This window comes from Protopterus annectens, chromosome 6.part0, assembly GCF_019279795.1.
Source record: "Protopterus annectens isolate FY-2018-M chromosome 6.part0, PAN1.0, whole genome shotgun sequence".
Taxonomy (NCBI): Eukaryota; Metazoa; Chordata; order Ceratodontiformes; family Protopteridae; genus Protopterus; species Protopterus annectens.
Genome location: NC_056737.1, coordinates 589,108,903 through 589,131,435, shown reverse-complemented (window position 1 = coordinate 589,131,435; position 22,533 = coordinate 589,108,903).

The window sequence follows — 22,533 nt, the reverse complement described above, 5'->3', positions numbered from 1 at the left end:
AGTATTTTGAGATGGTCAATGTAGGGCATCTGTTTGAGGCCAGTAATCCTCTTTGTGAGGTACTTCTGTGGCCTTTCCAGCTGCTGCAGATGTCTTGTGAGGTACATTCCAAAAGGGGCATTGTACTCTATAATGGGTCTAATGAGTGCTGAGTAGAGGAGAACAATGACCTCTTTCTTCCTGGATGAGAACCCTTTTGTGATGAGGTGTGCCACATAGAAGGATTTCCTGACTACTGTAGCGATGTGATTATCAAAGGAGAGACTACTGTCCACCTGGGTCCCAAGGTCTCTTATCACACATTCGGCATTAAGTAGACTGCTGTTTATGTGGTAGTTCATGGGTACAGAGTTTTTACCAAAGGGGATGACAATGCACTTTTTGGCACTGAGCTTGAGGCTATGCCTCTGACACCAGGCATCTGTCTCAGTGAAGCTCTTCTGTAGGATGTCCACATCATTTGAGGACTCGACTATGACTCCTAGTTTGCAGTTATCTGTGAACTTCATTAGCCAGAGGCCTTCTGTGTTAGCCTGTACTTCAGAGAAGTAGATACCAAACAGGAGAGGTCCCAGGACTGAACCCTGTGGTACTCCACTTGTCACTGGTTTGAAGTCAGATTTGGAGTCTGCAACTTTTACAGTGTGTGTTCTGTCAGTGAGCCAGTTGGCAACCCATCTTGTGATGTAGGGATTTATACCTAGTTTAGTGAGTTTAGCTATAATTCCAGAATGGGGGATAGTGTCGAAAGCCTTGGCGAGGTCAAGATAGGCTGTGTGAACCACCTTACCCTTGTCTACGGCTTTGGTGACTGCCTCAAAGAAGTCAATCAGGTTCAGAAGGCATGATCTGCCTTTCACAAACCTGAACTGGGTGGGGTCCAGAGTTTGGCGGTTTCCAATGTCTTTGTTTATGAGTTCCATGATGATATGTTCCATGGTCTTGCAGATCAGGCTCATCAGGCTAATAGGCAATAGTTCCCAGGATCAGTGGTGGCTCCCCCTTTGTGGAGTGGGATAACTGTTGCTGTGCGCCATTCAGTGGGCACAAAGCCTGATGTGAGACTATGATTGAACATAGTGCTTAGGTGGGGAGCCAGTTCGTTCTGAAGTTCGTGTAAAAAACAGCCTGGGATGTTGTCTGGTCCCATGGATGCTGTGTTTTTGGCTTTAGAGAGTCCAGCTTTTACCTTCATAGATGTGATTACAGGGACTCTGCATTCTTCCTGTATAGATATGGGCCCTTTAGGGGGTGAGAGGGGGGTAAAGTTAGCACTGAACCTATCTGCCAGGATGTTGGCAATATCAGTTTGTTCTGTAATTTTCGTGCCATTGTGCTGTAACTCAGAGCAGATCTGGGTGTTGCCATTGAGATTCTTGACATAGCTATAGAATGCTTTGTGGTTGCCCTTAGAATCAGTGGTGATTTTGTTTTCGTAGCTAGCTTTGGAGGATCTTATAAGTTTTTTATATATAAAATATTTTCTAGTTCATGTTTTTTATATCAAGTTAAGAATGGGTTACAAATGTATTTTTCTTTAAGACGTTTATGGTCTACTTAATTAGATAATTAATGTATGTATATTAGGATTTGTTGGTTGATAGTAACACTATTCTAATGAAGTTTCTATTTGGAGACAAAGGTGCTTAATAAATCATTTGGAGAGGACTACTGACTTGACTTCTTTGTTCTTTGATATTCTTAGCAATATTCATTACTATTTTGTTGTTGTATACCTTGCACATGTGTAATTAGCTACAACTGTAGCTAAATTGGTATTTTAATTGTCAAGGTTTTTAAGTTCCAGTTCTGTATCTGTTTTGTGGGGAAGGTGTTCAGTGCAATCATGATGCCTGACATTTCCTTAAAGATTGCGGGTAGACATATATAACTGCCAGGGACAAACGTAGCATAATATATGGCCTAGTAGAATATGATTATTCTTCAGATTTTTTTATGACTATGCAAGAAGAAGGCTATTAATTCCTTTGTCTTCCATGCCAACAGAGCAATGCCTAAAAAAACAAGCCCCTAAAAAATTGCTGGATTTGTAAGCCCATCCACATCCACCTGCAAGCCCAAATTTAGGATGTGGAAAATGAGGTGTTACTACAGGCCTTCTGTGTCCATGGTCAATGGCTTTTAGCTGTCCATGCCACCAACCTGCCCATGACTGTGCTTAGGTTAAAATGGCTAGTGATGTAAATGCAGTGGGTGTTCAGGACCACAGCTAATACATGGTCCTTTGCATATGATGAAATCATGTTGCTACCCACCAGCTAGAAGTTGTGGCACAGGAATGGAAGACAACTGGTGGTGGGTTATTGAACAAGCCAACTCTTTTAGAGTGAGAGGAGTTCCTGGTCTTGCTGAAAGGCAGTACTACATCCACAGAGTCCCACAGTGGATGTTGGATGATGAGCTAGAGCTGGACAGGCCCCAGAGAGCTTCATCTACAGATGAATTAGGTATATATCCCTACATAATATTATTAATAGGTGCAAATCCTCCTTAACACATAGTGTAATGTTCATTAAATCTGACTTATGATATATTGGTACATTGGGGATCCAAGTTCCACATCCATATGCACAATGTAAGATCAGGGATACTAACTGTTGTCATAGTTTTATAGTTGTAAAGATATCAGTTGCATGTTTAGTTTTGGTGCTGGGTCCTGCTTGCACTGTATATTTTTTGCTTTGGTGTATTCACAGATGAATCTTTATCCATCATCAGCACAGTGGAACTGTCCCCATCTGATGTTGGAGGATCTGTAATCTTTGATAATGATGGCAGAGAGGAGCTGCTGTAGTCAGTGGACCAGAATATGTGTTGGTCACAGGGAATGTGACCTTGACATCCCTTACTCAGAATATGGACACAGTATCTATGGGTGTGGATACCCAGGAAACACAACAATCATGAGAGTGGACAGGTTCACGAGGACACTGTAGATCAGGAAAATGTGGTGGCTCCCATATCAGAGATATCTGCATCTGTCCCTAGCATGGACAGGGTTTCACACAAGAGAGTTTGCAATGGTGCTTGCTGGAGGTAGAGTTAATGCCCTCCCCTTGATATTTGTTTGAACGTAGCTGTCACCCAATGTATGTGCAGGGTATTCTTGGACATACAGGCTAGTTCCACCCCAACTGTAGCAGAGATAGTGAGGGTGATCCAAACTTTGCATGCTGATGTACAGAAGTGCATGACCCATATGCACGGTTTGTAGGATAGATTGAATCACACACTGGACCTTGCAGTGTCTTCTCTTAATTGTCAGGAGTGAGAGGCCACCTTTGTGGCCAGTATTCTGCTACATCCACAAATGTTAGCCAATATGTCTGTGGATGTGTAAGATCCCACTCCCACAGTGCTAGCACATCTATAGCAACATCAACTGTGGTACTGCCTATGCCCAGGAGAGGCCACCGTATTGTCATGGTCATCTTCATGCTTGCACATTTGCTAGCAGACTTCAGTCTATACCATGCAGCACACCAGCATCAAGCCACAGTCATGGCACAGCCAGTGGATCTTCTGGCAGAGCCATCTCTTATGGTCAGGGACATAATGGGAAGCGCAAACCCTCTGTCATCCATGTTCTAGAGTCCTAGACCTGTCCAGTAGTTCAAGTTACAGTGCTGCACAATATGCTGAGGCTGTGTCCTTGCACACACACACACACACACACACACACACACACACACACACACACACACACACACACACACACACACACCATCACAGTCTCCAAAACATTACACAACCCCACTAACCCTGGCCCTTCAACACATTAGCCCCTTCCCCAAAGCAAGTTCTCATATTATCCATAAATGCACTTTTAATTTGGCTACACCTCAGCACTCACACTCACATACTTCCCTGTGTAAGGCATGCACTTGTGTACTCTCTTCTCCACCTGTGCAAATGATGATAACTGTGCACTGTCCATTGCACATTGCTACTTGGGTTGCCTATGTCTGATACACAGCATGGGTAAGCACAGTCTGGTATTTTTGTATCACATTTACTGCAGTGTATTTGCTTACATCTTGAGTAGTCATGCATGATCATCCCTTGCTGCTGGCTCTCCATCTGACTCTTTATCTGTCTCAGCTACTGCTGTCTGTGGTGCTGTGAAGTGTTGGCTCTGCAAGCATCCATCTTGCTATAACTGCTTTCTAATTAGAACATTATGTAACATAGCACACACAGTCAGTATTTTTGCACATGTGGTAGGATTGTACTGCCGGGCACCAATAGCTGTATTCAGACATCAAAAGCAAGACTTCAGCAACCAGCTCAAACTCATACTGTGTAATATTTCGGGTTTGTGATAGTTCACAGCTGTACCCCAGATCAGTTTGATTGTGTATATTTCTGATGGATGTCATGCGCCAGGATCATAGCTCTCAACTGTACAAATTTTCACAGAATGTTCAGATTTTTGCTTCATATTTTTGGTTTGTTCCTCATAAAATTTGTGATTTTTCTGGCAAATCACTACTGAAAATTGAAATCATAAATAATGGCATACATTTGAGTTTCACTCTTCATATCCTTCAGAAAATGCATGCTAACACAACTCCCGTTATTCTATCAACTTTCTAAATTTGTAAGAGCAACATTTAAAATATGACCCTATTTTTGGGCCTTTGCCCCCTCCATTATTTTAGGATTTTGTTCAGATTTTGTGTACTAAGAGGTCGAGAGGTATGGCCAGGTTTCTAGGGTATATCCAGCTTCACCCGTAAGATGGCCCTGGGGGAAGTCACCCATTGCAACCCATTTAATAATGTTACATGCATGCCATATGTGTGAGTCATGAAAAGTACCTGGGTGGCTTGCACACAGATATTGTAGGTGATACCCTGTGCATTACAGACTGCCTGGCAGATGATAGAGTGATATCCTTTGTGGTTACTCCTTCCCATTTCACCAGGTGGTGCCTTTATTTCAATGTAGGTACAGTCTATGCCCCCCAGTACCTCAGAGAAATGGGCTATTTCACCAAATTCCTGTATGGTGTTTGCTCTCTCCCCTCTGGGGTATGTGAGAACCCCATATGCACTTCTTCATGCTGCAGGATAGCATCAAGGAACTGATGGAGTATTATCAAGACATGTGCTTGAGATACCCTCACTGTGTCCTAGTAGGTCACTGACTGGTTCCTGTAGCCAGTATATGTAAAGCCACATATATCTTTGTTATCAACTGGGATAGGGTCTGCATGACTATCACATGGCTGCAGGCAAGGCCAACACATTTCCATGACTTCTTGCATGCTGTCCCTTTCCACATGACATTAGCCCACTATGCAGGTGTCGTGGAGGGCATGAAATGTTATGCAAAGTCAGATGACCCTTTTCCTGTGTGGAAGGCATTGTGCACCATCAGGCAAAGCAGCTGCAATAGGAACCTCCTGCAGATACAGATTTACAATTGCTGTGGCAACCTCAAGCATATTTCTAAAATGTACTCTGTCTCTCTGAATATAAGAATGTGGCCGAGGTCAAATCTAAGTTGAGTGCTGCATTGCTGTACAACATTTAAACATTACTGAATTATGCTGCCATGTATTTTTGGCTCATTATCATATGTGATGCTTCAGTATCCAGGCATTAATTCATATCCTAGACACAGGGTGTAGCTAGATTTTCTAAAGTGCACTCTCTCTATACCTGGTCGCTTATTGTGCAGATTCACTTAGCGTAATACTGCAAAGTTTTCTGAATGTAGTCCATAGTGCCATTTGGTGGGAAATTGCAGTTATTCTTTCTTTAAAACTCAAAATTCAGTCAGTTAATTTACTTCATAAGCTGATATGTTTTATTAACCATATGATTAGAACAGATTTACTTTATGCCTTCAGAGGAGCAGCTTGTAAGCTTTTTGGCTGGACCTGATCCATTTTAGACTGAACTTATTCTCCACCCTACAGCACAGTTCATTCTAACTACAACCTGATAAAATACTTGCAGACAATAATATCAGCAGAGTGTGGAATTTTGCACTGAATAGACACCTTACTCATAAACTAAATGGTGCATCCCTATGTAATAAGACAGGTACATTGACTGGTCTACAATTTAGAATGGCATTAATAATAATAGAAAAATATTGACACAGCATTTTCTCCACATCAGCACCTTGCAAACTATTTTTATGTTGTTTTGCTTTGTCTAATGCAGGTGCTAAAGGGATTCAATAATTCCACATCTATTGCTGAAGTGCTAGTACAGAAAAGACCACTGCAGATGCTCATACAGTAGACTGAATGGTCACTAAGCAAAACCTTCCATCATATGTATGCAGTGACCACAAATCCTTCCATTAATCTTGCCTATACATAATAGTGGGAAGGTCAAAAGGCAAATTTGCATGCAGTAGGACTGTACACCAAGCAAAGCAGTAAAATAAGTTATTGTAATATACAGCCTGATAAGACTTGCTTCTGCTTAATGATCATAGCAATCTGTCAGTTTAACTAAAAATCATGGGTGCTCCTTATATTTGCTGTTGTAGTTGTAGGCATTAAACAGGTATATTAATGGTGTGTTTAGTAGATATCTGAGGGTAGGTCATTTGTCTGAAGGGAGTGACTGGCATTTTTTTTTCTGCAAAATGAACCTGCTAAAAGTGGTTTTATGGATTGTAGATTATTTTGAGACATTAAACATGTCAATGTGTTTTCTGTAGTCTCCCTACAAATGGTTGATGCCTGCTTAGTCAAGTGCTGCTGACACACTCCTGATGTTTAGTGTTACTTTGCTCATTAGTCTTATTTAATACCATGATTATGAAGGGGCGACACACTCCTGATCCTTAGTGTTACTTTGCTCATTAGTCTTATTTAATACCATGATTATGAAGGGGCGACACACTCCTGATCCTTAGTGTTACTTTGCTCATTAGTCTTATTTAATACCATGATTATGAAGGCGACACACTCCTGATCCTTAGTGTTACTTTGCTCATTAGTCTTATTTAATACCATGATTATGAAGGGGCGACACACTCCTGATCCTTAGTGTTACTTTGCTCATTAGTCTTATTTAATACCATGATTATGAAGGGGCGACACACTCCTGATCCTTAGTGTTACTTTGCTAATTAGTCTTATTTAATACCATGATTATGAAGGGCGACACACTCCTGATCCTTAGTGTTACTTTGCTCATTAGTCTTATTTAATACCATGATTATGAAGGGGCGACACACTCCTGATCCTTAGTGTTACTTTGCTCATTAGTCTTATTTAATACCATGATTATGAAGGGGCGACACACTCCTGATCCTTAGTGTTACTTTGCTCATTAGTCTTATTTAATACCATGATTATGAAGGGCGACACACTTCTGATCCTTAGTGTTACTTTGCTCATTAGTCTTATTTAATACCATGATTATGAAGGGCGACACACTCCTGATCCTTAGTGTTACTTTGCTCATTAGTCTTATTTAATACCATGATTATGAAGGCGACACACTCCTGATCCTTAGTGTTACTTTGCTCATTAGTCTTATTTAATACCATGATTATGAAGGCGACACACTCCTGATCCTTAGTGTTACTTTGCTCATTAGTCTTATTTAATACCATGATTATGAAGGCGACACACTCCTGATCCTTAGTGTTACTTTGCTCATTAGTCTTATTTAATACCATGATTATGAAGGGGCGACACACTCCTGATCCTTAGTGTTACTTTGCTCATTAGTCTTATTTAATACCATGATTATGAAGGGCACACTCCTGATCCTTAGTGTTACTTTGCTCATTAGTCTTATTTAATACCATGATTATGAAGGCGACACACTCCTGATCCTTAGTGTTACTTTGCTCATTAGTCTTATTTAATACCATGATTATGAAGGGGCGACACACTCCTGATCCTTAGTGTTACTTTGCTCATTAGTCTTATTTAATACCATGATTATGAAGGCGACACACTCCTGATCCTTAGTGTTACTTTGCTCATTAGTCTTATTTAATACCATGATTATGAAGGGCGACACACTCCTGATCCTTAGTGTTACTTTGCTCATTAGTCTTATTTAATACCATGATTATGAAGGGGTGACACACTCCTGATCCTTAGTGTTACTTTGCTCATTAGTCTTATTTAATACCATGATTATGAAGGGCGACACACTCCTGATCCTTAGTGTTACTTTGCTCATTAGTCTTATGTAATACCATGATTATGAAGGGTGACACACTTCTGATCCTTAGTGTTACTTTGCTCATTAGTCTTATTTAATACCATGATTATGAAGGGGCGACACACTCCTGATCCTTAGTGTTACTTTGCTCATTAGTCTTATTTAATACCATGATTATGAAGGGGCGACACACTCCTGATCCTTAGTGTTACTTTGCTCATTAGTCTTATTTAATACCATGATTATGAAGGCGACACACTCCTGATCCTTAGTGTTACTTTGCTCATTAGTCTTATTTAATACCATGATTATGAAGGGGCGACACACTCCTGATCCTTAGTGTTACTTTGCTCATTAGTCTTATTTAATACCATGATTATGAAGGCGACACACTCCTGATCCTTAGTGTTACTTTGCTAATTAGTCTTATTTAATACCATGATTATGAAGGGGCGACACACTCCTGATCCTTAGTGTTACTTTGCTCATTAGTCTTATTTAATACCATGATTATGAAGAACCGACACACTCCTGATCCTTAGTGTTACTTTGCTCATTAGTCTTATTTAATACCATGATTATGAAGGGGCGACACACTCCTGATCCTTAGTGTTACTTTGCTAATTAGTCTTATTTAATACCATGATTATGAAGGGCGACACACTCCTGATCCTTAGTGTTACTTTGCTCATTAGTCTTATTTAATACCATGATTATGAAGGGGCGACACACTCCTGATCCTTAGTGTTACTTTGCTCATTAGTCTTATTTAATACCATGATTATGAAGGGGCGACACACTCCTGATCCTTAGTGTTACTTTGCTCATTAGTCTTATTTAATACCATGATTATGAAGCCGCGACACACTCCTGATCCTTAGTGTTACTTTGCTCATTAGTCTTATTTACTACCATGATTATGAAGGCGACACACTCCTGATCTTTAGTGTTACTTTGCTCATTAGTCTTATTTAATACCATGATTATGAAGGGGCGACACACTCCTGATCCTTAGTGTTACTTTGCTCATTAGTCTTATTTAATACCATGATTATGAAGGGGCGACACACTCCTGATCCTTAGTGTTACTTTGCTCATTAGTCTTATTTAATACCATGATTATGAAGGGGCGACACACTCCTGATCCTTAGTGTTACTTTGCTCATTAGTCTTATTTAATACCATGATTATGAAGGGGCGACACACTTCTGATCCTTAGTGTTACTTTGCTCATTAGTCTTATTTAATACCATGATTATGAAGTGGCAGGCTATACAGGTAAACTGTTCATTCCTACAGGGTATTTCTTCTTTCCTAACAGTTGTGTAACTATGGAATTCCTGTATTTAAGTAAGGGGTGTGGGGGAGTGAACTCCCCCACACAGAGAGCAAGGGGTTTCCCACTGCAAAAACAATGCATTTTTCATGTAATGGTTTGTTGTTACAAGTACTTGTGCTATTATTTATGATTCACCAGTAACTTATTCAAAGACTGTTGGTAGATAGGAGATGCTTGATCTCAAGGAAAGTGCTTTGTGACAGAGGCATGGACCCCTCATCTTTACTGTAGTTAACTCATTTGAGATGACATCCTGGGGAAAAATTACACTTTTTTTTCAGAGTGCAGCAATCTTGGAGTACTGAGAAAGTCATGCACATGGGAAACCTACTGGTTATTGAAGGACCGACTTGACATGCAGAACTACATCATTGTAAGATCACTGGCATCTCATAATGGCAATTAGACTCAGAGAAGAGTGAGAATGTGGTTTGTGCATTGTTTTTTTTTATTTTCCTGACTTGCTCCCTCTTCTGTGAGCTTTTGTGGCCTTAGTGTTTGTATAAATAGGATTTGGAGAATGGAAGTCTTAAAATCAAAGTTGCAGAAAACATACACTTTTTCCATACTTATCAATTATTCTTCCATTCTTGTCAGAAAGTAGTAGATTGGAATTAACTAAAAGTTTAGCAGCAGGAGGATAAACTAAAGCTATATGTGCTGGGTCCGATTTGGCATGTGTGTAAAAACCTGTAAAAACCTGAAAAAAGACTGAGGAACTTTATAGAATCTATCTGTATTCTTACGGGCAGCAAACTGACTACCAGAAAAATTGCTGGCAGTGACGTATGCATCCTCCAATTCTGATAGCCCTGGAGGAATGGGTGAAGTTTCTGGAAATTCCATTTTTAAAAGCATTTTCTGAGGGACTGAGAAACTTCACTCCCACTGAAAGCACGGGCATAATCAGATACCATGCTCTCCTCTGGATCTGAATCAGAAATTTGACTAGAACAACCTACATCTATCCCTTCATCCTCCTTTTCAGATTCAGAATTTTGAACCTTTTCAGGAAAAGAGGCTTCCCTTTTTTCTTTTACCAGCAACCACCTTATAAGCAAGATCAATAGCCTGAATTAGACCATGAGCCAGCTCTAGTAAACTTCTCCTGTCCAAGGAAATTTGATAATGAGCAGATACACGCTTAGTATTCTGTTTCTTTTTGGGTGTAAATATGGGGCCAGTATTGTTATTAAGGGCAGCAGCAGCTTCCACAGGGATGGGCACAACATTCTGACTAAACAGGAAAGACTTCCCTGATCTCTTTTCCAAGACCAACAACAATGGTTCTCTTGCCCATTTTGGTGACCCTAAGAGCCACAGAGAATGTGACTAACCCCTGGTCCATAGTTGCTACAGGTGCTACACCAGAGGGATCTGGGTAAAAAATGAGTGGTCTGATGAACAAGCTTTGGTCACAGCAGAGGCACTAATCTGCATTTGAAGCAAATTGCTAGGTTGGTGTGGTGGCAAAGGCTGCTTGCTTAACTTATTTTTATTTTTCGCTGAGACTGGGAAAGGGACCGACCGTGCGACTGGTATATTTTCCATGGTCAGTGTGAAAATGGTGCCCCTTTCCTGGAGAAAACAAGCAGCACAAGTCAGTAAAAATTAAAAAGTCACTTCCAGCAAAAATGGTTTTGAACTACTTTTAAGCTGACAGCAAAAAAGTGAGCACACATTTAAAAAGTACAGTTACGTCTCAAGATAGGTCATTGAAACACAAACTCCTGCTAGAAAAAATAACTTACTTAACCAGGAGACTACAATTGAACAATAAATATTTAATGTGGAAGGCTTTTTCCCAAAAGGAACTGATTGGGTGGGATGTTGGCATAATGGTTAAGGTGTTTACCTTACAGACACAAGGTGCAGGGTTTGAGTCTCCCGTGGGGTAATTGGCTAGGCTTAAAATGGTCCACATGGGCAGTTAACCTAGTACTAATCCATGAATCTTCTCAGCAATGGAAAATAGTATAATTAAATAATAAATACTTGATGTGGAAGGCTTTTCCCCAAAGGAACCTTATCTTCTCAGCAATGAAAAAACACAAGTCAACTACTGATCCTCGAAAGCCTGCAGTTTAACACTCTCTCATCAATGGTAGGAAAGCTGTGGAGGGCTTGGCTCTAAAACCTGTCTTTCTAGGCAGCTCAGCTTGAGCTCTCTAATTGTTTGAGTGTGTGGAAGGTGGCCTGAAGCAGTTGGCTGGCTGTTATATCATTGGCAGGATATAATCAGTATAGCTAAGCCTACTTCAGCAATGATCAATATGTTGAACATCAAGGCAGTCACACTCACACAGGGATTCAGAATAAACACCAGTAGAAGGAAGTAAGTATATAAACTTCAAAAGCTGCTAAAATTTCAATATTGCAAGATAGTGAAAGGGATACTCAATCAACTAGATAAAATAAGTGTTGCTGATTAGGCACTGGCTGGAGTTCAAAGAGATCTTCTCCACCATTGCTAAATGCCCGATGTGGTTGCTCAATAAAGATGAGAGAGAATCTCTGATTGAGAGACGTAGTGAGCCATGCAGAGAAGTACCTCATTAGTGGCTCGTTATCATTTCTTTGAATTGAACACTGCCCCATCAGAGCTGGGCTTGCTAGGGTTCTCCCTAGCTGTCCATGCATCATAGTAGTATAGGCAACCATCTACATGCGCGTGTGCACACACACATACATACATATGGACGCAGCATACTTAACTCCAGTAATGTGACCAACCAGAGACACACTCTCACACACACACACACACACACACACACACACACACACACACACACACACACACACACACACACACAAGCACAACCAATTCACACGCATACACATACAGACACAACATAACTAACTGACACACATGCACATACACTCAAAAAACCCATATACACACAAACACACTCATACTCCCAGACATTCGCGTGCGCGCACATACACACACACATGGACACAGCTTACTTAACTGCAGTAGAGTGACCGAACAGAGTGAGACACACACACACACACACACACACACACACACACACACACACACACACACACACAAGCACAACCAATTCACACGCATACACATACAGACACAACATAACTAACTGACACGCACGCACATACACTCAAAAAACCCATATACACACAAACACACTCATACTCCCAGACATTCGCGCGCGCGCACATACACACACACATGGACACAGCTTACTTAACTGCAGTAGAGTGACCGAACAGAGTGAGACACACACACACACACACACACACACACACACACACACACACACACACACACACACACACACACACACACAGTCAGCATTCAGCCACAGTCAATGGGTGAGTGCTATCAAGACAGCATCCACTTTTTTTTCTTAAAGTAAAATTAAACACAGCAGAGTGAGAGAATTGTTGGGGGTGGCCATTGTGGTGCAGCGGTTAGCATTGCCACCTCACAGCAAGAGGTTCTCTGGTTCGATCCTCGGCTGGGGTGCCTTCTGTGCGGAGTCTGCATGACCTCCCTGTGGTCACGTGGGTTTCCTCCGGGTGCTCCGCTTTCCTCCCACATCCCAAAGACATGCTGTAGGTGGATTGGACACTCTAAATTGGCCCTAGGTCTGAGTGCGTGTGTGTGTGTGCCTTCTGTGGAAGGTTGGGCTGGCAACTCAACACCATAAAAATCCACTGCCAATCATGAGCAGACAGGTGATCCACTGTGGCAACCCCTAACTGGGAAAAGCCAAAAGAAGAAGAAGAAGAGTGAGAGAATTGTTCTGCTTAATTACTCAGAAGCTATGAGCATTTTTTGGAGGGGAGCACATGAATAATTACTACTGCCCCTGACTGCAGCATTAGCTTGGAGATTTTCCATCAAGACTACTTTCCATGCTAAGACTCTTGTAAGGGGGAAACCATAGTGGTAGAGCATTCTATGAATTCAAAAGGCTTACCACAATCTGAAAACTGTGAGATAAGGACCAGTATTATAGTCACTTGTGCAAATGCGATAGGGGTATTCCTGGTACTTACTAATGAGTGTAGCAAAGGCAAGATTCATAGAGGCTATTTACGATAATACAAAAGGCCTTAAAAATAATGTGATACAAATGAGAAACTTTGTAAAGCATAGTATGCTAATGAAGTGGTTTTGCAATTCGTAGTCCAACATCCATATTGTCCGCACCTCCATTGTTAAAAGTGATGCTTAGCCTTTAATACTGAAGTTGCAGTCTGTGGACTTGCAACCAGCCATTCCTTCAGTAGCTTATCAAAGTATGCACAAGCACTTCCCTGACACACAAATGAATTCATTTCCCCCAGCAACCCCTTCAGGAGTATGTCCAGATATGCAGAAGCACCAAAATGAAACATTTCCACAAGCGACTCATTAAGTAGTATGTCCAGGTATGTGCAAGGACCAAACTGAAACTTTTGCCCAAGGGATCCCTTCATTAATATGTCCTAGTATGCACAAATGCCAAAAATGAAACCTCTACCCAAGTAACCTCTTCAGTAAAATGTCTAGATATGCACAAGCACATAAATAAAACATTTTAGCAAGTGACCCCCTTAAGGAGTATGTCGAGGTAGGCACAAGCACCAAAATGAACCATTTACCCAAGCAAACCCCTTCAGTAAAATGTCCAGGTATGCATAAGCACCAAAATGAAATATTTACCTAAGTGACCTCTTCATAAAGTGTCTAGGTATGTACATCACCAGTCGAACTCTCCTCGCATCTCTGTATTATCCTGGAAAACTCCAGCTTCCTGGTGTAAGTTCAGGGCTACTTACTGTACATGCTTAGTATGCAAATAAGCTCATTATAGATTCATATCTATGAATCATACTCATATACATTTGTGTAAGCCCCCTTACCAGTGTACTAGCTGTCTCCTATCGCTTATGCATTAAACATATTATGCCTTTGTGATGGGGGCGTGTTTACAACAACTCCTTTTTATGTACATATTCATCATGAAAATCTGGGATTTGCATGTCCCTGTAGTGCCGCTATTCATGGATCACCACTACGAAAATGCAAAGCCCCAGACTATAAAGACCGCCAAAGGATTTTGCATTGTGGTAAGCCTTTCTAAATCCCAGCAAAAGTCTTGATCTCTGTGTACCCAAACTGCACACCTGTGCCACAGAAAGATAAAACATTTTCTAGTGTGCCAAGGGCTCATTTCATGAGAAAAATTATTTTCTGCAAATTATTTCTTGCCAAATTCTGCAAAAGGTGGATTATTCACTTAAATATAAGCAGTGTGTGACAGGTAGGACATAGTGAAAATAAAAATGTGTTTGTTACTGTAAGCAATTGTTTATAAATATATATTTTTCAAAAGCTTATTTACTGGAAAACAGAAATGCTTTCACTTTTCATTAATTCAGCATATTATTTATGAGGATGCAAAGTACCTGTACCCTGGTTTGTACCTGTTGCTCTTTTATTGCAGATAACACTGGATAGGTCAGTATATTGGCTGCCAAATATCTTAAACTATGAGGAAACTGCAAAATGTCATCTTTGAGAAGCATGTTTTACATACAACTACAAATATACATGAGAATAATTCACTTTATGTACATTTTCCTATCATATGTGTGAAGTATGTAGCTGTGTGAAAACTGTTCCAGCCGGCTGCATTATATACTGATTAAGTGAACTTCAGCATCAGCTAATACACACACACACACACACACATATATGTAATGCATAAACTCCAAATGGTATGCTTAAGATTTCAGCTCATTTGTAGCTTTTAATGATTAAATTGGTGCAATTTAGTTCCATTCATGAAATAAGCACTGCCCCACAGGATTTGAATAGTCAGAAGCTCTTTGCTGTTTCCTTTGAGGGGGTTTCTTAATGCCAGGCATAGATAGACTTGGAAATGTATTAAAGCTCATGCAGCTGGTGTTATTTTAGCAAGAGACTTGATTTGGAATTTTAAGCAGCTGATTTTATTGAATGTGCACTGCTATATAAAGATCTTGCCCAAGGAGGATAATACCTAATATAAAAGAAATAAACAGAAGCAGGAAGAACATATGGTTCAATATAATCATCTCGCTGTGGCTTTGCAGACATGTGGAATTCTAAACGGGCACAATGAATAACTAAACAAATCAACAGACTAAATAAATAACCTAAGCAAATTAAATTAAGCTGAGGCACTTGTGTTTAGGGAATGTTAATGAAGGCCCTTTGAGGCCTGTGTACCTAGTCAGAGCTTTTCCTTATTTACCGCAGAATGCAACTGATGGGGAAATTCATAGTATGTGAAGAACTTAATTTAAAATGTTTTGTTAATAACAATGGCTAATTTCATGATATTCTACAATATGTATAATACCCATTTTCATTACATTTAGATGCCAAACAAATATCTACTGCGCAGTTTTGGATTTTCATATTTATTTATTTATTTTAATCCAGAGAGAAAAAAAAAACGATTGCAGTCTTTATTGAAATTAGCCATTTCAGTGTTGTAATCAGTATGAATGTTCTGGGGAAGGAGCTTATATTCTTTTTCACTGACATAATTGTCTTCTTTTGATTTCTTGCTTCTGCCGACATTCTTAAATTTCCTTTTTTTAAAAAGCCCCATCACCTGATTTGTATATTTTGTTTGTTACTTTTCAACTTACATAAGTGGCAGATATATTAAAAATAGTAACTTGATAAATTCTAGGCGGGCTATTTATAACTGCTCTTCCATGAATCTGTGCATCTAATTAAAGGCAAAGAAAAAAAAATGGGTGTAGGAATGCATAAATTGTTTATTAAAATGTTTTCAGCTAAACAATATACATAAATAGAAATAATACAAAATTTAATTTTAAAAAGCCACATCAAACAGCATGAAAATAACAAGAAACATTTATAAATGTACTAAAAAATTGCCCTCCTGGCAGGGTATAAAACACTCTTCTGAAGAGATGAAATTTTAAGGACCTTCTACAGGATGTTACAGTACTTTAGCCTGAATCAGTGAACGTAAATGATTTCAGAGGACCTGCGCAGGATAAGCAAAGGACATCCTGCCAGTGCAGTTTTTCACTGATGACCAGAAAATCTCTTTCAGGTAATCAAGAGACAGACTCTAATGGGCCTGGAAAACAAGAAGAAGCAGGTTATACATGGACCTGGCAGTGACCAGAATTTCCAGACAGTGCATTCACTGCTCTGTGGGGTTACACCAATTCTCCAACTGACAGACCATGATAAAGAGTCTTGCAGAAATCCAGTCTGAGCAATAAGCAACAACGAATGAAATACATAAAGTAAGAAATAAAAGAGAGTAGGGCTGATATTGTTCGGTGATTTTGGAGGGGGAAGGGAAGTGTATTTCTATTATTCCAACATTTAGCAATACATTTTCTTGCAATGAATGGCCAGTGCAAGTAAAGGAGAAAGTAATTTGTCATGGTGAGATAAATACTGTCAATCCTGTTTTACATCTTTGTGCATATTCTGAAAGAAGGCAAAGCTAAAAAAATCACTATTATCGGAAATATCATTAGACTGTGTTTTTAAGTGTAACTTGGACATTGTCTAGCAACCATATGCATTTAGATTCAGTCATCATGGCTGCTAAAGACTTTTCTTTAACTTAAAAATAATAGCACAGGGCTGTTTTACATATAGAACTGTGGAGGCCAGCTGGCTTCAAAATGACCTACAGCAGGTATATGCTGATATTTTCTGTCTCAGCCACCCTATATGTATAATATATAACAGTAACTCGTAACATCACAAACAAACACAATCAATAACAATATGTTTTGTCCCTGCTGGACTGGTACCAGCCATCTCTTTTCCCCTTGACTATTCAGGTATTGCTGGGGCCTGTTGTGTATCCTAGGGGTGTCCCAGGAGCTCGCACATCGGTGGGGGGGTTACTTTAGGCCCTACCCATTACCTCTCTTCCTCATGCCAATGTGATTTCATCCAGGGTAGGTGAACAATGTAGACAAGCAGATTATAACCTTGCCTAATCAGTAGCTCAGCCAGACCCACCTACCTTCTTGAGGAGCATGTCTACTTCAGCGGCATCCTCGCATCATCGCAAAGAGACACCCAGATATTGCCCTCCTAAGGACGGGGACTTCATCCCTCCCTGCCTGTCTGTCAGTTGCCTGATCTGCTAATCAAACCGGGCCACCTGGGCTGTAGTCAGGACTTTATCCATCTACTCAACAGGAGTGGCTCAGTTTGTAACTGTATTTTAGTCATCGGCTTGCTAATTTTTCTTTATGGGCAAAAGGTTGTAGGAGTTAAGCTTAAACTTTGCTCCAATATTATTTGCTGAAACAAAACTATGCAAATATGGTACACTGTACATTATTAGTAATCAACATTGTTCACATGCATAACCCCCATTGATAATTACATCTCTGTCCTTTTGTACAGGCTGACCTTATCTGAAATGATGTCCTAGGTGAAGGGCTCTATGGCACCCACCCTGGCACATCTCATGGTGCCCCCTAGTTCCCCATTCTGACCTCCCTACACCAACAGCACTTTAACTGGTCAAGACTGTAAAAACTGTGGAGGAAAATTTAAATTAAGCCATAGGGTTTCTAGGTGCTTTGAAGTACATTTTAAGAATGTTTTTGTAAATAACCTTTTCATCCAGAGATAGTGAGAATGAAAATCATGACTGAAGAAAGAAATTCAGCCTTATTTTTCAGCTTTGTTTTGTTTTCTGAATACTTTCAACAGTATCTAACTGGCACTATAATAACTGTGGAATAAATGATCAGATTAAGTTGGGGGTTGTTAGCTGCTAACCCCCAGAAGCCATTGGGTTACATGTGCTCTAAGGTGCATTTTACAGCTTTTGTACTAAACTTCTGAGAAATCAATTTTTGTCCTTCAAGAAAAAAAAATGTGTCTGACAAAGTATCAGCTTACAATAAACTGAGAAGACAAATGCTTGACTGGAGGCAATAATCATATCTGAGAATATTGCCTGCCTGTATAGTCCCCCCCCAAAAAAAGACAATCACTTTCTGTTTATAATCTGGTGTAAGACTGGGATGAAACTGAAGGCACAAATGGTCACAGTCATATATTTCAATTTATTGCTGTCATACATATATACATTGCCTCCTCTCTCTTACTATCAAAAATAGCCACCTTCTGTACTCCTCTGATATCAGATTGGGAAAAAAACTCAAAGAATAAAGAGAATGTAATAACACGTCAACCCATTGCTGTCAGGTGTTTATAAATAGTATGCCTCCTTACTCCAACCCCAAAAGAGAGCCACCCGTATACGCAATTGATATCCGATTGTGAAGAATGTAAGAAAATAATGATCACAGAATTATAATCCAACTGCTGTTGTTAAACTGATTTCAAGATGGACCCCATTAATGACAGAAGGTGGACAAAAAGAACAATAATGATAGCTTTGTGATTTCAAGGGGTTATTGTCAGAGAAAGAGGAAGATGCTACTATGGATTTAATAGAGCTTTTACATTTACCTGTTTCTTTCCATCTTCTATATTTTGCATTCCAGGTATTTCAATGACTAATTGTAAGAGTTAGGCTACCTACTTATTATACGTCAATTAACACTTCTCTGTTGTCCCATTTAAACTCCTTTCTTCATTCGCTCCCTCCCTCTTGATTTCTAGTACCAAGGTTTATATCCGTAAGCCAATGTATTATTCTCATCATCATCATATAAGTGTTTGTATTATAGTTTAACTTCATCTTATAACTGTTTATCTTCTTTCTTTCCAGTGCTTGCTTAATGTTTACTTCCTTTGTAGCGTTTTTTGCACAAGAAAGCTGAGCCTGAAGTTAGTTGATATGGATCACTGAGTGCTCTACTCTGGTTATAAAAAAACAAAATCACTAAATAAATCATGAGTAAGGAAACAAATTCAGTCTTACTCTTCATCTTTCCTTTTGTGCATCCCTTCAACACATTCAAACTGTCAAGAGTCCACTCTAATAACTGAGGAACTAATAACTGAATTAAGCCATGGGTGTGGGTGGTTGCTGGGTCTCTAGACGTTATCAGGTTATTGATGCTCTAAAATGCAATTTAGACATTTCTCCAACCTTTTTATCCAATAATGGCTTGAACAAAAAACACGAATAAGGAAAAAAAAATCAGTCTTATTTATTTTCCTTTCACAGAAGAAATAAGTTATGCCTGACAAAAAGGTTGTTCACAATAGACTGAGAAGTGCTTGCCAGGGTACACAAATCATACCTTAGAGTAGTGCCTGCATCCCTGTCCACTGACAAAAAAGTAGCTACATTCTGTGTATCCCCCTGGTGTTAGACTGGGATGAAAGTCAAGGCACAAATGACCTCCGTCATACATTTCAAGTTGCTGATGTCAAAAAAAAAAAAAAAAAAAAAAAATATATATATATATATATATATATATATGTGTGTGTGTGTGTGTGTGTGTGTGTGTGTGTGTGTGTGTGTGTGTGTGTGTGTGTGTGGGTCTATATGTCTACATTAAAATCTCAAAGTCTGACAATATCGAATATGATATTGTCGACACGAGAATACCGAAAGCGCACTACATTGAACGTTTAAACGGAAAATCTCCATAGGGGGAGATTTCCATTTACTTCAATGTAGTACGTTCTTGGAGTTGGTATATTTAAGTAGGGGGGTGTGGGGGGTGCAGGGGGCTTGCCCTCCTGCCTACACACTATTTAGTTTTTTTTTTCAATTTAGTATGTTTTTTTTGGTTTCGATGGTTTAAGACTTTGATCACTAAAGTTCAATCTTTAGTGATTCGAAGTTTTAAACCTTCGAGATTATAATATAGACCCATATATATATGTGTGTGTGTGTGTGTGTGTGTGTGTGTGTGTGTGTGTGTGTGTGTGTGTGTGTGTGTGTGTGTGTGTGTGTGTGTGCACCTCTAAGGAAAGGTAATGAAATAATGACCTCACGATCTCCCATCCTCCATACAAGCTACATTGATTTTCTGTGCGCATCTTTAATCATGGCCAGTTTTAGACTAGATGGGGTTCAGGGCAGAGGCCACTATTAAGCCTGCATCGAAATCCACTTATACAGTCTGGGGTGCAGGATCTGCCAGACCCCCAGAGACACTGAAGGCCTGGCTGTTCTGTGATGCATTTTATGCCTTATTTTTGAAAAATATAACTGCATTTTTTTACTGCTACCAAGAATTATTCTGTATGTGCATAGCAATATTTAGTCCATCCACAGATTAAAAAAAATATATTGAAATTATATTTTTTACACAAGCAGAAACACACACACACTCACTCACACACACACACACACACACACACACACACACACACACACACACACACACTCTCTCTCTCTCTCTCTCTCTCTCACTGGTCTATCACAAGATGTACAAACAAAAACACCACACATGGTGTATGTTTATCTGCAGGTAAACTGAAGGAATATCAGTTCACCTATGTCATGTTGTTTAGGTACTGGAGGAAACTAGATCACATAGATAAACCCACACAGAGGTAAGGAGGGCATGCAGACTCCACAAAGAAGAAACCACAGCCAAGAACTGAACCATAACCATATGCTGTGAGTTGGCAGTACCTCTTTCTGCACCACTGTACCAGTGATCTGTTGCTTTCATACAAATCTCACACCTGTCAGGTCATCAGTCCTGTGGAATATGGATGCTTGTAATGGAAAGTGAAAGAGTAAATTGTTACTCTTAAATACACTCCAGCCTTGACCCCCCCCCCAATATATACACACAAGCATAAGCCATAGCAATACTAGTTTTATCAGTGATAAAATAGCAGCAAAGCTAAATCCCTTGTTTCCATAGATGGCATCTTGCCAATTAAGCACAGCTACTTTCATGTGTAACTCACATATGTAAGATTGTGGTGAAAAAATGATAATGGTCACAATTATAAAGTATTCCATTACAAATAGACACTAGTCTTGAGAAGCTAGATTAGTGACTGTTTATACTGACCAAATGACAAGAGGGTCAGTTACTTTCATTTACTTCACAGAAATGACATTAATCATGCAAAGCCAGAAATGGGCAAACAGCAACAGTTCATCAAATTTCCCTGCAGATAGGACTACAATTTTTATGTATTACTCTAATTCACTTAGAGAGTTAATAGAATGACAGGTTTTGAATCAACGTGCATTTTCTGAAGAATAAGAAGCTTGAAATTCTAATGTCTGGAATTTTTGATTGACTCTGATCCTTGGTGGTTTACCAGAAAAATTAAAACATTTTTGAGGAGCAGGGTAAGTCCATTCCCCCATCTAACTACAACCCCTTTTCCCATGAGGTCAGGGTGTCGCTTCAACAGTGACAATCATCTAGAGCTAACGTCTACATTATCAGGTGGCTAGCCCTGCCACAGTAGTTCTTCAGCATCACACACTTGCACACAAACTCACACCTATAGCCAGTTTATAGTGTCCAGTCCACCTACTATATGTCTTTGAAATGTGAAAGGAAACTGGAGCACCCAGATGAAACCCACATGGACATAAGGAGGAGATGCAGACTCCATACAGAAGGCACCCTAGCTGAGAATCAAACCAGGAAACATCTTGCTGTGAGGTGACAATGCTATTTGCTATGCCACTATGCCACCCAGGGTAAGTATATGAGATAAAATAAGGGACAACTGAAAACTCTGGATAGCTGAGAAGCACAACTTCTCCTTACACAGCATGTATTTTCTACACATCCTGCCGATGATCTACCTAAACAATGAATCAGGTAGATCATGGGTGGGAACAATCAGGAGGACAGCAAACTGAATGCCCAGCTTTGCAGCATCTCACCTCTAGGGCACTTCTGTTGTTTTATCTTCAACTATGAGTTGCTGCAGCCTTTATTTATGTATTTATATTCTTAAAGTAAAGAAGCACAGTGTTAATGTCTTTCTCTGTAACAGATGCGATTTGTATTGCATATATCTTCTCCACTTCTTGTACTGAGGTGACTGCACATATTCCTATATTTTTTCAAGCCCCAGTCCAGCCAAATGAA